We start from the raw sequence: 17105 nt of genomic DNA on the forward strand, positions 1-17105 counted from the left end.
AAATGATGGCATTTTTTTTCTCTGTGAAAAACCCTTTTTTTAATTTTTTTTTAATTTTTTTTATTATACTTTAAGTTTTAGGGTACATGTGCACAATGTGCAGGTTAGTTACATATGTATACATGTGCCATGCTGGTGTGCTGCACCCATTAACTCGCCATTTAGCATTAGGTATATCTCCTACTGCTATCCCTCCCCCTCCCCCAACCCCATAACAGTCCCCAGAGTGTGATGTTCCCCTTCCTGTGTCATGTGTTCTCATTGTTCAATTCCCATCTATGAGTGAGAACATGCGGTGTTTGGTTTTTTAATTGGAAATCATCATTCTCAGTAAACTATCACAAGGCCATTTTTCATTGTATCAATTACCCTGCCAAATCCAGGATTCTGTGGGATAAGGCAGCCAAAAGTACAGAGAAAGGGACTCTGAAGCCCAGTCCATAGGGGAAGAAAGGAAGGGATTCATCCCCTAATGCACCACGCAAATGAGCCAGCCCCTCTGGCCAGGCCTTGAGGGGGTGTGTGTCCCAGAGAAGTAACAATGTAACCTTGAATACCTCCATAGCGACACTGTCATGGGGCCCTGGGAGGCTGCACATTCCCAGCCCTGTCCCGGCTCTTCCCTTGAGACTCCTTGTACACTGACTAGCCGCAACAGGCTAAGATGAAAGAACTTTGGAAATCAGATGGAGCCCAAACTGAGCTTTATTCTGCAGGCAATTACAAATCATTGAAAATGTTTAAGCAAGAAAGTGGCCTGGGACTTCAGGTACCTGAGACTCCGGGGGACAGGAGGGCTGGAGAAGGCTCCTTGGTCTCTCAGGATAGTGTCTTTCGGCTGTCTGTTTTGGGGCCACACCCACCCACCCTCCCTCCAGCTCCAGGTTAGGAACTTTTGTCATAACCCACAGCCAGCCTGAGGTCAGATCGAGATCTCCCTTGGCCCAGGAGTAAGAGATAGGGCTACCCATGACTGAGAGTGTGCTATTCCTGATGTAAATGCCCCTGCAGCTACCAGCCCCTTAGAACCTTCCCTGCAAGCCCAACCCTCTCCCACCAGCCCCCTCAGAGCAGAGCACAGCCCAGACCTGAATATCTCCTCCCAAAATATCGGAGAAGCAGACTCTGTCTTGGGCCTCAGCACGAGTGAATGGTCAACCATCCAGGCAGGGTGAGCCAGGAGTGGTAAAGGTGGACCATCTCTCAGACCCCCTATCCCTTGAGATTCCAACGAGAGGAAAGGATCCCAGGAATGTGAGCTCCATGTCTCCCCCATAAGCCCACTGGACACAAAGAAGAATAGGGAGTGTTCTCTGCAGGCATGAGCTCAGGCCAGCGCCTGTCCACACAACTTCAGCCAGGTCTCAACATCAGCGCCAGCTCCTGGTTGTATCCACTTCCTGATGTAGCGCCAGGTGCTGCTCTACCTTGCAGCGCTGTGGTAAGCAGTGGTGCTGGGATGCCAGGCTGCCTGGGTTCGAATCCCCAATGCCCCTCTTAGTGGCCCTGTGACCTTATGCAAGTGGCTTAACCTCTCTTGGAGTCTATTTCCTCATCCGTCAAATAGGCGAGATAATAGCACCTACCCGATAGGCCGAGGTGAAGCTGATCCCTTAGATTACTAGGACCAGGGCTAGCACACAGTTTGCTCTCTGGAAGTGTTTGCCTTACCACTATTCTGGTGCTGCCTCCAGCCCTCTCCAGGTTTCCTGGCTTCCTAGGCTCAGAAGGCTGATTTAATGCACTCGCCTTCCCTCTCCCTCTTCCTCTCCAGGGTGGATTGGTTTGAATGTGATCTGTAATCTCCCGAAAGGCCCCGGAGGGACCCATCGGCTCCTTCTAAGGAGCATTAACTCAAACCGTAACCAGCTCTCCAAGCGTGTTGGGGAGGCCAGGTCCTCTGGGAGCCCTTCTGACTGCTGCGGAAGAGCTGGCAGCTCCCTCTTCCAGGTGGGGAGGGGGAATTGCATGGCCTCTGCCCTCAACCCAGCTCCATGCCTGCCCAGGAGGCCCCTACCCTTCAAGGGCCCCCTGCCCTGTGTCCAGCTGAGTCCACCACCTAGGGATGGTTTTCTGTGAGGGGACATGACTGCAGGGCCACCTGAGCAGGGACCACGGCATGGCCCAAAGTCTTACTGGGGTTGGAAGCAACCCTCAGCCTCCCAGCAAACTGATTTTGCCTATGGGTTTGACTGCAAATCCTTGCCCCTGCCCAGGAAGCTCTGCTTCCCCAGTCCTCCTCCTGGGATGGGGACCTCATGTCCCCAGGAGCAGGGACAGAGGTCTTGTCTGGAAGAAGCTGCTGGGGCCTGTGAGAATCCCTCGAGGGAGGCAACAGGAGCACAGGGCACAAGGATGAGCAGGCAGGATGGGCAGGGAGGGGCCTGGAGCACCAGCCCCACCAGGGCTGACTTGGAAGTCCTCACTCAGCTTTGTGCTAGGTTTGGGACTGGGCTCCAGGAGAGGTCAGGGGTGATCCATCTGGGAAGTCAGAATGAGAGAATTGGGACCAGAAGTTTCTGCCATGCCTCTCCTCAGCCCGGGGCTTTTCCAGGGTTGGAACACGGCTCCCCTCACACCAGGACTCCTTCCCTCAGGCTGGGGCTCCCTGAGAACAGAGCTGGGTCTTTCCTCAAGCAGAGCATCTCATGCCCTTTACTCACGTACTGGGGATGGGCGTGCCCTTTATCACTTACCGAATGCCTACTGTGTGCCAGGCCCTGAGCTGGGGCCTGGGATTTGATAGCGAGCGGGGCAGATATGGCCCTGCCTTCGTGGAATGCCCCCTGGCTCCTCCCTCCCTCTGCACACCACAGGGGGAAAGGGTAGCAAACACCCCGTGGCCCCCACCCTGTGCCAGGAGTGGCTTCCATTCAATCCTCCCCACAACCCTCCACGTCCATACTTCATTACTATCACTCTCGGTTTACAACTGAGGCACAGAAAGTTCAGGAAGCTTCCTAAGGGTGCAGGGCTAATAAGGACAACACCAGAAGCAGGGTGTGGTTCTCACCTATGAAGTCCTCCCTGCGCCTCATAGGGCTTTTACAGCCTCACCGTCACTGATTCCTCAAACCTCCCCGTGTGGGGAGCACTGTTCCTATCACTGTGAAACAATGAGAAAGCTGAACTGAAGCTAAGGAACAAATTCCTATGTAAACTCCATGACGGCAGCTCCTACTCCAGTTAACTCACCCCTCTATTCCCAGGCTCCTAAGCCATACCTAGTATTGAGTAAACACTCAAACACATTTCTTGTATGAACAAATGAATGAACAAAGAAACAAATGAATAATTGCCTCTGGGGTCAGCAGTTGGCCTCATTGCAATCATCCTGGTTGACAGATTATCTCCCGTTAGCCCCAAGCCTCAGTAGCCTGCACAGCCAGACACAGAGGCCCAGCCTATGGCCCCAGAAGGTCTAGAAAATGAGAACATCTAGGCTGAGCTGGGGCCTCTCTCGGATTTGATGAGTGTGGCTGAAAGAGAAGAAAACACAGTTGAATCAAATGCCCTAAAAGTCAGTCTAGCAGAGAAGCATTGAAAGCAAGGCCCCTGAGCCTATCTTGTTTGAGAGCAGAGAGTGGGGTTGGGGACACTGCCCGCCAGCAGGTAAGCCTGTTACCTGTCTGCCGGCCTGTCCACTGACTCCTTGGCCAGGGCCTGCCAACCCCTCGCTCAGCTCCCCTCAGAAGGAGGTCAGAGGCTGGGCCTGGGGAACCCCTCCAACCAGGCCCCATCGTGCCCAGAGCCCCCTACCTCTTACCCCAGGCCTGAGCCAGGGTCCTGCCTGGCCAAGAAGGGACTGAGCCCCAGGGAGGAGAGAGAATAGAGAAAAGTAAAGGAAGCCCTGCCCCGCCCCCTCCGATATGCACAGATGCAGGTTGCCACTCAAAAAGCAATCTCTCCAGACGTTTAAAAACTGCCTGCAATTTATATCTTGTGCTTGACAGAGCATCTCCAAGTCATTTCCTGGCGCATAGAAGTGCAAACTCCCAAGCCAGGGGGCTGCTCCACCCCCAGCCTAGGTCAGTATGTCGGGTACCTCCCCACTGGGGAGAGGAGGAAACAAAGAGAGCAAATTCTCTTTCTTCCCCCTTCAGCCTCAGAGAGAGTCAGAGAGAGATCCCAAAGGTGACAGCTGCAACCCCAGCCAGGAGTCCCCTCAGAAGTCAAAGAGCCATAGACAAAAAAGGGAACTCCTTCTTGGACTCATCAACAGACACTGATGAATAGGGCCCACCTCCAGGAAACAGTGGTTTTACTGCAATGTGTCCTGTGCTCTAAGAGAGGGAGCCTCGGGACGGAAGGATTCAGAGGAGGGGGTGTCAACCCTTTCTGAGAAGGTGTCCTTTTAGGTGTGTCTAGAAGGAGGAGCAGGAGTTTGACAAGCTGAAACAGAGAGGAATTCCAAATGGAAAGCATAGCTTGGGCAAAGGCACAGTGGTGTGAAGAGCCTGAAGTCTGGAGTGCAGAGTCGAGAAAGCAGCGGCAGGTGAGGCCAGAGGGAGGAGATGGGGACAAGGAAACCCTGGTTCCAGGACCTGGCTGTGCCCCTCAGGATGCATCCACAAGACCTTCAAGCAGAAAAGGACATTGACAACGGAGACAAAGACACGCAAAGAGGCCAACCTGGAGAGGAGCAAGGCTGCTCAGAGAAGAGGTAGGGTCCCTACTCCCACCTCATCTTCTCCCCTCCCCTCACACAGCACCCTCCAGCCACGCCCCCACGCTGTCTCCCCTGCCTAGATGGCTGGCTCCTCCAGCTGCAAGTCACCGATCAAATGCTACCTCCTCTGGGAAGCCTCCTCTGACTTCAACATCTAACAACGCCTCCCCAGTCCCTCTGCCCCACCAGCCTTTTTCATTGTCTTCAGAGCATTTACCATCTGAAATTAGCTTCACTGTCATCCCCATCGGATTTTAAACTCCAGGTGAGCAAAGACTTTTTTTAAGACAAGCAAAGGCTTGTTCTTAGTGATAGCTCCAAGCACCTAGAAAAAAACCTGGCACATAGTGGGCACTCAACAAATATCTGCCGAATGAATGAACAAGTGCTTCGTCACCGTGCTGAGGCTCCCTGTTCAGAACGGGGCTCTCCGCCTGCAAACTCCAGCCCTGGCTGTTGTCTGTGCAGTTCCTTCTGCAATTAATCATGTTCTGTCGGGTGATATGCTTTGTGTTGTCATTGGAGGCTGCATCTCATTCATCTCTGTCTCACCCCAGGGTCCAGCGCGTAGTAGGTGTTCAATCAGGGGTTCCCTGTCGTTAACCCTCCCCACCTCCCCGGCAAGAGTGATGTGCTCAGCAGAAGACATTCCTGGGGCAGAAGCAGCCACTATCCCCCACCCCCACCTCCACAGGTCTCTTGGGGCAGAGAAAAGGGGCCAGAGGGAGAACTGAGGGGAGCAGCTCAGAGAGGAGCATCAAGGACTTCGCCATCCTTCTCTGAAGGAAAACTCCCTTCTTGGGCAGGAAAGCAGTTGGTACAGACAGAAGGACACCTGTCTTGGTTTCAAAAAGACCCGATTCCAGCTCAGGAATAAGTTTTACCACTCAGGAACTGAGTGACCTTGCGCCAGCCAATTCATCCCTCTGAGCCTCATGTCTCTCATCAGAAAAAGCGCTGTGTTGTTGGGAAGATCAAATGCTGTCTTGAATGGAGAGTGTCTAGCACAACACACCTAGTGAGGGCGCGATAAACGCAAGCAGTAAAAAGAATCATAGTAACAACTAATACATGTCAAGGTGCTCACCAGGTTTACACTCACTCAATGTTCATCACTTTGCTCTCAGTGCTGTATTTAGAACTCACAATAGCCCTGATATAGGTACGATTATTAATACCATTTTGAACTTGAGGACAGGGTGATCCAGAGAGGTTAAGCAGCTTGCCCAAGACCACACAGCTGGCAAGTGGAAGAGCCAAGATTCGAAATCAGGAAGTCTGGCTTCAGAGTCCACCCTTTTAAGTTTACTATTAGTATTGCTAGAACAGTGGAAAACTAAAGCATAGCCTCACCTCTCTAAGCCTCAGTTTTCCTGCCCGTAAATGGGTGAAATAACACTGCCTACCGAGAATTATGAGGGTAGGCAGAATTAGGAGGATTCAATAACATGTAAACAAGTGTCTGGCACACAGTGGGAACTCAGTAATTGCTGGTAGCCTCTCCTTCTTACGCCCAGAGGGACAGCAGCCCACTCGGAGTGCTCTGCGCAAAAAGCCGCGTGGAGAAGGAGCCAGCTGATAAAACAAGTGTCGGCTGCTCATTTGGTAAATGAGATTTGGTTAGAAAGATGAACGCTGCCACTTCTGGCTAATGTGTCATGTAAATTCTAATGATAATACAGCTCCCGAGCCTGCACCCACCCCGTGCCCGCCGCCTCTGCTGCCGCCGCTCAATTATCTCCCGAGGCTCCTGGCAGAATCCATGCTTCACTGGGATCCTCGCCCCAGCCTGCCTTCCCCAGCCGCAAATAATGAAAACCCGCCTCGTCCGCGAGATTGCTCACTTACATTTTCTATTAATTCTTTCCTTTCAGAGGAAAAATGAGAGGAGCTGGGGAAGGAGGAGGCAAGGTGGGGGGTGGGGCCGAACTGCAGCCTTTCAAGGCCAATCAGCTCTGCCCCAGGGACCCACACACGAACAGTCTGGAGAGGGGTGGTCAGGATGGCAGAGGTTCCCACATCAGGGCCTCAGTCATCCAACCCTTGAGACAAAGGAAGCCCACGGGTCAGTGAGGCCCAGAGGTCAGAACCAGGACCTTTGGTGGGGAGAGGAGCAGGGATTACAATCCTCTATTCACTTGCTGTGTGACTTTGAACAAGTCACTTAATCTCTCTGGATGCAATGCCTTCATCTGTGAAAGGTGGGGTGAGCTGGTTGGCCGGCATCCAGGGCCCATCCTGAGCTGACTGGATGTGATTTCCAGTATCAGGGACAGACTTTGGCTCCTTGCAAGCAAGGCTTTCCTAGCAGACAGGAAGGGGTTATGTGAGTGGTGGTGAGTTTCCCATCCAAAAAGATGTTCAAACTATGACAAGGATATGCAGAAACTCACCACTCTTTCTGACAAGGTTCTGAGACCACCTGAGTCCTGAGTCTGTATGGAGCTAGCAGGAAGCTGCACTCATTTTTGGAGCCAGTGTCTTCCATGTGCTAGAAATGGTGGGTACAGATTTGAATCTGACCCCCGTCTTTGTCTTCAGGGAGCTGTTTACAGTCTGCTGGGAGGTGGCAGGTACAAACAGGCCATCGCTCTGAAGGGGGTACATAGAGGAGTGAAAAGAGCACAGGAGTTCACAGCAGCAAGAGAAAGACCACCACTCACCCCCACCCAGGGAAGGCTCCCTGGAGGAGGTGGCATTCAATCCAGGTAGCACTAGAATGATTAGAAACATGTAGGAAATCATCTGGTATACAGCAAGCACTCAGTAAGAGACAGCAGTGCCCTCCCCCTCAGCTAAGCTAGGGAATCCAGGGAGGGAGGCCCGCAGAAGAGCCCTAGGGACCAATGCAGGGTCAGACATGCAGCAGGGGCTCAGCGCATGTCTCAAAAGTGAATGGGTGAGTGGGCGACTGCGTTAGCTGCAGCAGGGGGGAGAGGGAGTGAGTGGGTGGGTGGGGGAGTGAGCGAGTGGGTAGATGGGTGAGTGGGTGAGTGGTGGGTAGGTGGGTGGGTGGGTGGGTGAATGAATGAGTGAGTTGGTGGGTGGGTGGGTGGATGGGTAAGTGGGTGAGTGATTTGCAGAACTCTATGTATAAACAAAAACATGATCCCATTTTTATAAAGATGGATCCTAAAACCTTCTGGCCTCGTTTGTATGTATGTGGAGAAAGGCCTGGAAGAGCACACACTGAGCTGCCGACTGTGGTTGCCCCTGGAGGATGGGCCTGGGGGAGGGAGAACACTCACTCTGTTCTCTACACACTTCTGTGTGTTGTTTTTTATAGTGAGAATGTATTATTTTTGTAACATTAAAAACAAATTTTAAAAATGTAAGACATGTTTAAGCTTTGTAGGCTAATTAAAAATTAAATCTATATCAGAAAAGATTCCGTTGTCCTCCACTCCCCCGTGCAGCCACTGCCTCTGCCAGGAAGCCCTTTCAGACATCAAATCTAAACCCTTCAAGATACGAAGCTCACTTCTCGGGCTGTCTCCAGGTGAGCGGGAGAGGGGAGCTGCCAGGATTCTCTGCCCAGCCGCTAGTCTGATGCACTGGCCAAGGCTCCTCTGCTGGCTGCCTTGGGACCTGCCCCCACCCCCATGGACATGATGAGGAGAGGGAACAGATTTGGCCTGGCCTCATTCTGGGAAGAGCTCCCCACCTTCAAGAAGGAATTTTCCTGGCAGAAGCAGCAGCCCCTTCAGCTCCCAGGACGCGTAGGATGCCTTCAGGCCCAACATATGTGGGATCTTCTAAAACAGGGACAGGAAAGGAGGAAAAATAAAGTCTGTTCCCCTAGGTCTGTTGTCTCAACAAGCAGCGGCCTCCAGAAACGCTTTCCACAGAAGCAGTGGGGGCCAAGATTCACAGGCAGAGTCCCAGTGTACAGATGGGCAAACTGAGGCCCATCAGATGAGAAAAGACCCATCCTGTGTCACCCTGGACAGTGGGTTAGAGGCAAAGCCAGGACTGGAACGTAAAACCCCTGGATTGGAGCATAAGATGGAGAAGGTGGGCCTAAGAGGAGATGAGCAGCGAAGGGAGGAGACAGAAACAGAGCTGGAGAGGCTGGCACTGACTTGAAGAGGGGAGGGGAAGGGCTGCCCCAGGCTGGCTCTCTAGACGGCTCCCATCAGTGACATAGTGGGGCTCCTGGACCCCAGGGTCACGTGCAGTCGGCAGAGACTGGACGTGACTGGTGCAATGCACCTAATATTTCCAGTTCTGCCCCTTCCTGGCAGGTGGTGAGATTCACTTCCTGTAGGTGGAAGTGAGGCATGCAGCTAGTTCTGACCAATGACTGGGAACAGAGTGGTGTGGTCGCTTCTGGGCCAGAGCATTTCAGTGCCGATGCACCCTTCTGAGTGCTTGTTCCCTCTGCTCCAAAACTGACAAAAGGCAAGCCAGGTCCTGAGTGACTAAGATGAGCAGAGATTCTGCTGACCCTTGCTGGACACATTGCAGAAATAATAAATAAATCTTTTTTGTTTTGAACCACTGAGACTTGGTTCAACAACAAAACTATGTTTGTTAAGGCAACATACAATCTGGCCTATCCTGACCGATATACAAAATATGAGCTTTGGAATCAGATAGCTCAGATTCAAATCCCAGCAGCTCCACTGACTCTCTGATGACCCTGAGCAAGTCCTGTTTCCTGCAGGTCTCTGTCTTCCCTTTTAGAAAATAAAGGACCCAAGAATGAGATTACCTCCAGCTCCCAGAACTCCAGGACTTTCTACCCTTTTCTTAGAAAGCTCCCCACTCCTGGCCAAGATCACACAGAGTCTTGAGGATACCAGAGAGACAGCACATCTCTGGGGATCCCCAAAGAGAGAGGTCTTTCTATGGAAGTGCAGTATTCTCTACTAAGGTTCCCAAACCTGGCTGCTTATCAGAGTACTAAGGGAAGTTTAGAAATGCAGATTCCTTAGCCTGATTCACAGAGATTCAGATGCAGCAGGTCTGAGCTAGCGCCCAGAGATCTGATGCAGGTCTAGAAGCACCACATCAGCACATCCCAGATGGATCTCCTCAGACCTAGCAAGGGAAGGCTGGGCTGAACAGGCCCAGCCCAACCCTGAATCCCCACAAAGCCTGCTGCTCCCCTTCTTTTTTTTGAGACAGAGTCTCACACTGTCACCCAGGCTGGAGTACAACGGCGCAATCTCGGCTCACTGCAACCTCTGCCTACCGGGTTCACGCGATTCTCCTGCCCCAGCCTCCTGAGTAGCTGGGATTGCATCCCCTTCCTTTTTTTCGGGAGTCCCTGCCCCCACCACCCTCCTGGCCCTCCCAAAGGGCCACCTTCTCAGCCAGTCCTTGCTACATTTTAGATAAAAGTGGAACAGGGCACTCAATAATGCAGCTCAAACCCAGCTCACCTGCAGCAGCCACATGTCTCCCCAGCCCGGTGCCAGCTAGATGAATCTAGCCCCAGGCCTGACTCCTCCCACCGGCTCCCTCCCCAGCCTCCCTCCTCCCTCCTCATCGTTCTCCCCAATCCCCCAGCATGCCAAGGGGAGAAAAACACCAAAGGGTGAATTTCTGATTAAAAATCAGCCTCTACTTATTGCCTTGGCTGTTCTTGCAGCGGGGAAAGGGTTCAGCTTGTGTATGTATGCACGTGTGCGCTCAGGTATGTGTGAGTTACTGATGGGCATGTGTGCCTCTGAGTAGACATGTGTCAGCCTGGGAGTGTGAGAATGTGTGTACACATGTGTCTGTGTGTGAGTATGTGGTTTGGGTAAGTGCATGTATCCATGTGTATATATGTGTGTGCAGGGTTGTAAATGTGCAGGAGTACGTATGTGTGAATGTGTGTACATAGATATGCTTATGAGGGTGTGTGACTCTGTGTGTGTGTGTGTGTGTGTGTGTGTGTGTGTACTAATGTGTACTGACAGAAAAAGCCTTCTGGTTAAACTAATACCATTAAGTTTGGGTAGCAGGATAATTCAAAATACTGGTTCTGGGGGAAATCATAAAAAAATACACAACATCGGGGCCAGACGCGGTGGCTCACACGTATAATCCCAGCACTTTGGGAGGCTGAGGTGGGTGGATCACGAGGTCAGGAGATCGAGACTATCCTGGCTAACATGGTGAAACCCCATCTCTACTAAAAATACAAAAGAAAAAATTAGCCGGGCGTGGTGGCGGGCGCCTGTAGTCCCAGCTACCCGGGAGGCTGAGGCAGGGGAATGGCGTGAACCCAGGAGGCAGAGCTTGCAGTGAGCTGAGATCGCACCACTGCACTCCAGCCTGGGTGACAGAATGAGACTCCATGTCAAAAAAAAAAAAAAAAAAAATACACAACATCAACATTTTATTTCAAAAAGCATATAGGTTTTTTGCCTTTTGAATTTTCTCTAAGGCAGGACAAAGTCTTTGGTTTGCCTGTGGTTCTAATGATTGGAGCTGTGTCCTCTTTCTTGGGTAAACCAAACCCACAACACTTCATCCTCGATTTCCTATTTCAATTTCTCTAAAGTGGAGCAAGAAGGTAAAAAGACTCTTGTAAAGTGATATCAGTGCCACATCTTCTAGGTCTTCACAATTTTGTTCCCAGTCTTATCTTAGAGTTGCTTATCCACACCTAATTTGACAGCAATTTTTTTAAGCAATTCACCTTTATAGAGTCTTTCTAGAGACTTCAATTTCATTTTATAGAAACAACAATTTTTTGTGTGCTCACATTATTGTGGTGTACTTATTATTTAATTAAATTGTAGAATTTCAATAACAAGGGCTAGTGGCATAAACCAATTTGGAAACAAATACAATTGACTCTTTGTAAGCCTGTAACTCAGCCTGAGGGAGCAGAGGCCCGCAGGCTAGTGCATTAGAGAGCAGCTTTGTGGATGGCAAGGTCTGCGTGGGGTGGACATCAGGCTGTGTGTTTCACAGAGAAAAGGCGAAGCTCAGTCAGGCGAGGGTCGAGAGGAGATGTGTTAGAGAAGCCTCCTGTCTGTGTGGGTGTGTGTATCTAATGTGTGGGCTGAATGCGTGTGGATCTGTGCCCAGGTATTTATGAGAGCACATATGAGTGTCCCCATCACTTACCCCAGCAGACAAGCCTAAGCCAAGACCACTACGAAATACGGATTATCCACCCTATCATCCGTCTGCAGCAGATGAAGGTGACAAGTGAGTTGGGCCTGACTGTTGGTTACATGATCTGAGTCCCTGGCCACGAGATAAAGCTGGGGACAGGGCAGAGCCAGCATGTTCTGAGTGTCTACTGTCTACCATCTCTCTGCACTCTCATAATGACCTCGGAGATGTCCATGCTTTTCTCCCACACCACAGTTGAGGAAACTGAGGCCCTAAGAAGTGAAGGGCTTCTCCAGCTGGACGATGGTGGCACTAGGCTGAAAACACAGGCCGCTCAGGCCTATCACTGACCAGGGCTCCCCCGCACACAGGAGGTTTAAGTGATTACCGATTTCCTGTGAATCGTAAGTGAGAATCCTTCATGGACACCAGCCTGCCCTGTGGGCCTCTGTGGAGCTGGGGGTGATGGTGGGCAAGGAGGCTCACCAGTGGGTGCGTAGGAGGTGGAGACAGGGCTGGGTTCAGGCTGGCACCCACCAGTAACCAGACCAGGGCTCATCTTGGCAAGGCTGTCTGGATTATTCAAAGATACTCACAACTAACTGGGTGTTGGATGCTTATATCATCCCTTAGGAGGTCAGAGGAGAAGGTCCTTCTTCCCATTTGACAGATGAAGGAACTGAGCCCAAAGAGGCAGCCCTAGCAGTGAGTGGCAAAGCTTGAGTGTGACCCATATACATCTCTGCTCTCTTCCACCCAGCCCTCATCTCCCAATCTCCAGCACAATTCCTGGAAATTAGTAAACGCACAATGCAATGCATTCTACTGACCAGGGTTGCCAATAAACAATATGTAATTCTTTAGTACAGGTATGTCTTAACTATTGCATGGAACATACTTACAAACTTGTCATTTGGCATTCAAATTTAACTAGGCATCCTGGATTTTTATTGGCTAAATCTAGAATTCTATGATAACCCCTCTTCCACTCACCCACTTCTATGCCTCCTGGAGAGACATTAGGATAGGAGTTTCGGGGCCAGGCGCAGTGGCTCACGCCTGTAATCCCAGCACTTTGGGAGGCCAAGGCGGGCAGATCATCTGAGGTCAGGAGTTCAAGACCAGCCTGACCAACATGGAGAAACCCTGTCTCTACTTAAAATACAAAATTACCCGGGCGTGGTGGTGCATGCCTGTCATCCCAGCTACTCAGGAGGCTGAGGCAGAAGAATCGCTTGAACCCAGGAGGCAGAGGTTGCAGTGAGCCGAGATTGTGCCATTGCACTCCAGCCTGGGCAACAAGAGCAAAACTTCGTCTCAAAAAAAAAAAAAAGGAAAGGTGTGTCAGCCCTCTGCCCCCACCCCCCAGAGAAAGAGCAGACAGCCCTATGGAAAGGACAGGGGAGGAGTGAGGCCTTGACTTCAGGCAGTGCTGGGTCTGATTTCTTGCCCCTTGGTATGTGACCTTGGCCAAGTCACTCACCCGCTTTGAGTCTTCATTTCTCCATAGGGGGGTTGTGAGCATTAAATAAGATAATCCACACAAAATGTTGTATCTTGTGTAGGTGTTCAATGGAAGGGAGTCATTATTATTATTGTTATTATTATTATTATTTACCAGATGGTGAAATTAAGGCTTAGAGAGAGAGAGTAAGTTGGTGAAGGTCACCGGGAGTTGGTAGCAGACCAGACACCCACACTCAGGCCTCCTGTGTCACTGCAGCACTGCAGCACTGAGGCACTGCACCATGCAGCTACTTCAGTGCTTTGTGGCCAAGACACCAGAGGCTAGCTGGGCAGTCAAGGCTCAGTGACCTATCCCAAACATCCTCCTTCTATAAACAGCTGCCTGCCACAGCACCTGGGGCCATGGCAGGTGGCTCAGGGCCCCACAGTTTAGATTCACCCACTATTTCCTCCCCAGAGCACCTGCAGACCAAAGATGGTCTTCAGTCCCCTCTCCCTTGTGATCTGGGGGTGCTGTAAGTTCCCACCCTATATCTTTCCATAGCCTCCCAGGGAAGTTGAGAGCTGCCCTGGAATGACAGGGGTGAGGAGGAGCACTGCTATCCAGCCCACACCAGCAGGACAGGCCCTGGAAAGAACAAAGGATGCCTGCGAGCTTCTCAGCCCCCTGAACCCCCATCTCACCTTCAGATTACTACCAGATGCAGCCACCAGGAGAGCCTGGGATTTCTCCCAGGCCTCTCCCCAGATTGGAAAGGAATTGAGAGGAAAGACTAGAGTGTCCTCCCACAGCGGGCCCTGCCTGGGACTCCACAGGGACCTGGCCAAGAACTCTGCCCCCTCCAACTCCCCTCCTCCCTCCCCCACCCCAGCACCCCATCTGTAACCCTAACGAGTTGCTGACAGTTCCCATCTGTTCCTCTCCGGCTTCCTGGGGAAAGGGAGAAGAGGAGGAGATGCTGAGAAGGGTAGAACAGAGCAGAAGGTGGGTTCCTCACACTGGGGCTGCTGGGCATCCTGGCCACATGGTTGTCCACTGCCCTGCTGCCAAAGAAACCCTCACGCCCACACCCCTGGAGGTCCCACTCCTTAGGGTGTGAGGGTCTTTAAGAGAAGAGGTTCCAGCCACAGTGCCCTGCCCAGCTGCTGACTTCCAGATTCAACAGCTGGAAATCCAGCTCTCAGAGGGACCATCTCAGGAAGAGAAGGGACCAGCCTGACTCCCCAGTCCAGGAATTTCCAAGGTGCCTTCTTCCCTCACCCCACCCCCACCCACGTTCTGCTCTCAGACCATGGGACAAGGTGGGGGCTTAAGGACAGGAGCTGCAGTCTTAGCCCACAGGCCCAGCCCAGCCCCCGCCCATCATCTCCCATCTGGCTCCCGCTCGCCAATGCTACCATCTAGAGGTCATTCAGGGCACCGCAGGAACTGATGCGCTGCCCAGGAGCCCTCTGGGATCCCCACCCCCAGGCCCACCATGGAAGGCTGGACCAAGAATGGAGTGTCCAAACACCTTGCCTGGAGACGCTGGGAGAGTCACCTCACCCACCCCCTACTTCCAGGCAGCTGTATGGCCATGAGCTGTTCCCTGGCTCCTTGCTCATGAAGTGACCCTCTTCATGGAAGCTCGGGGCCTATTAGAAAGGAAAACGGAGTCGCTGTAAGAAAGGAAATGAAGGGGAAAGCTCAGGGCCTATAAGAAGGGGAAACGAAGTGCTGTGCCACCTCGTCTCACACTCACTGAAGCTGCCATGTGGATAATAGTGCCCCATTTAAAAGTTGAGGACACAGGCACAGGTAGGTAGAGGGAACCGTTCATTTAGAGTGATGAACTTCCTGGCTTGGTTTTCTGGAGGGGATCACTTCAGTCCTCAAAGCTTCGCTAATTCGTGTGCCAGTCCTGTGCTGGGGGAGGACCTACTGTGTGTTGGGGTCTGTGCCAGGTCCTGGGAAACTCAGGGACATATCAGACGCTGCCCAAGGCACACTCACCAAGGGGTTGGGGGGCATGGGCAGGACTCCTGGCTACACCAGGAAGTCCCTGAGAGGCGAACCATGAGGTCCCTGTGAGAAGTCACCAGCTGTGACAGAATGCCAACAGAACCATCTTCAGCCAGGGAAGGCCATTTGGCAGCCCATGCTTCTTAGGTGGGGCCCTGTCCTGAGCACTGCTTCAGAGACTTACCCATAAGGGACTAGGAGAGGCCACCATCCACCAGTCCCCACAGCCAAGCAACCCTCTCCCCCAGAGGAACCAACCTCTCTCAGAGCCAGCTATGACAACCCCCAGTCCCCTAGACAAGCTAGAGAACCCACAGGGCTAACACATAGCAGGTGCTCAGCCTATGTTAGAAGAATGAAGAAATTAGATAATTAAGGGGTTATTCACACGGGAGCTCCCAGCCATATAAAAGCAGATCTACCGCTCCTTCCACCCCCGGCTGTCCTTGTCCCAGTGGCCAGCAAGTCCTTAGAGTAGAGGAAACCCAGGAGACTAGCATTCTGATTCCAATGCTGCATCTCACCTGCTGCGTGACCCATGGCAAGCCTCCACTCTCTGGGCCTCAGTCTCCCCATGTGTATAAGGGGGAGTTGGACTAGACAGGTGGCATCTAAGGCCTTGCTATAGGGGAGGGTAACCTAACCCTACCCAGCCACCCTAACTGTCTTACCCTTTCCATCCCTCCTCCCCCAGAATCAAAGGTGAGGCCATAAGCTGGTACCACATAGAGACCTTGAGGAATTGCTGCCCAACACGCTTGTGTGTCCCCCCAACATACACAAAGTGTGCATACGTACATACAAACATGCACACATGTGCATGAAGCCACATACATGCACGCATGCATTATAGGCACCTGTGTATACACATACCTGTGTCTGCACATCACACACTCAAACACATGCCCTGTGCTCAGTGCTGTAGAGCCTCAGAAACAAGCTTAGGGACACACTGAAGTTATGAAATTGATTTCTCTGGGAACAGTTGGAATTAGTTTTAATTATCTTTATCTTTCTTCCAATTGTGCTCTCAGCCTTCCTCTCGCTGTGTAATCCATTGCTATTGACTTCCCCGCAGGCGCTGGGGATGGGGGAAGCTAGGTGGGGTATGCAATGTGTTCATTTTCGGTACAAATAAACAACAGTAACAATCACCTCCCACCCATGTCTTCCTCTGCACCAGAGGAATCAGCCTCTCCCAGAGAGCCAGCAGGACTTCCTGCTCACACAAACACACTCACAACATCCAAACCTTATTCTTCAAGGAAGCCCCTTCCAGGAAGCCCTCCCTGGTTGGGATGAGAGGGGGCTGAGACATGTGATCTGTTCATATCTCTACATCTCACAAGTTTGGGCTTTCAAAGTGGTCCCCTGAGGAGGCTGAGCTTCATTCAGGAGGCTCAGATTCCCTGCTGAAAAGCCCTTTCTATCTCATCCTCCAGGACCCCCTCCCTGAGCTCCCACCAGGCCCTAGCATATGGGATGTCCCCTGTACGGCATCTAGTATAGTGAGGGCAGGACCTGGATCTGATTCATCTCTGAGACCAGGCACATAGTAGGCGATCAATAAATATTTGTTGAATGAATGAATGAGTCAATGGAAAATTCCTTTATGAAACCTGCCTTTAGAGTCTAACACAGTTACTCATTCATTCAACCAATACTGAGCACCAATGCTGTTCTAGGCACTGTGCCAGGCGCCAAAGATACAGAAATGAATAGGAGCTGGTCTGATCCTTGTGCAGCACCCCACCTAGGAGACAGGACAGGGGGGTGGGGTCCTCAAGCAGAGATGGGGTGAAAAATGTATCTGAGGGAGAGAAACAAAGGCAGAAGCTTTTATTTTAAGAAGTCTTAATGAAGGCAGATCAGTTTTGAGGAGCTGGTTGCCTCTAGAACTGGGGGGAC

The sequence above is a fragment of the Pongo abelii genome, chromosome 1, assembly GCF_028885655.2.
Source record: "Pongo abelii isolate AG06213 chromosome 1, NHGRI_mPonAbe1-v2.0_pri, whole genome shotgun sequence".
NCBI classification, from domain to species: Eukaryota; Metazoa; Chordata; class Mammalia; order Primates; family Hominidae; genus Pongo; species Pongo abelii.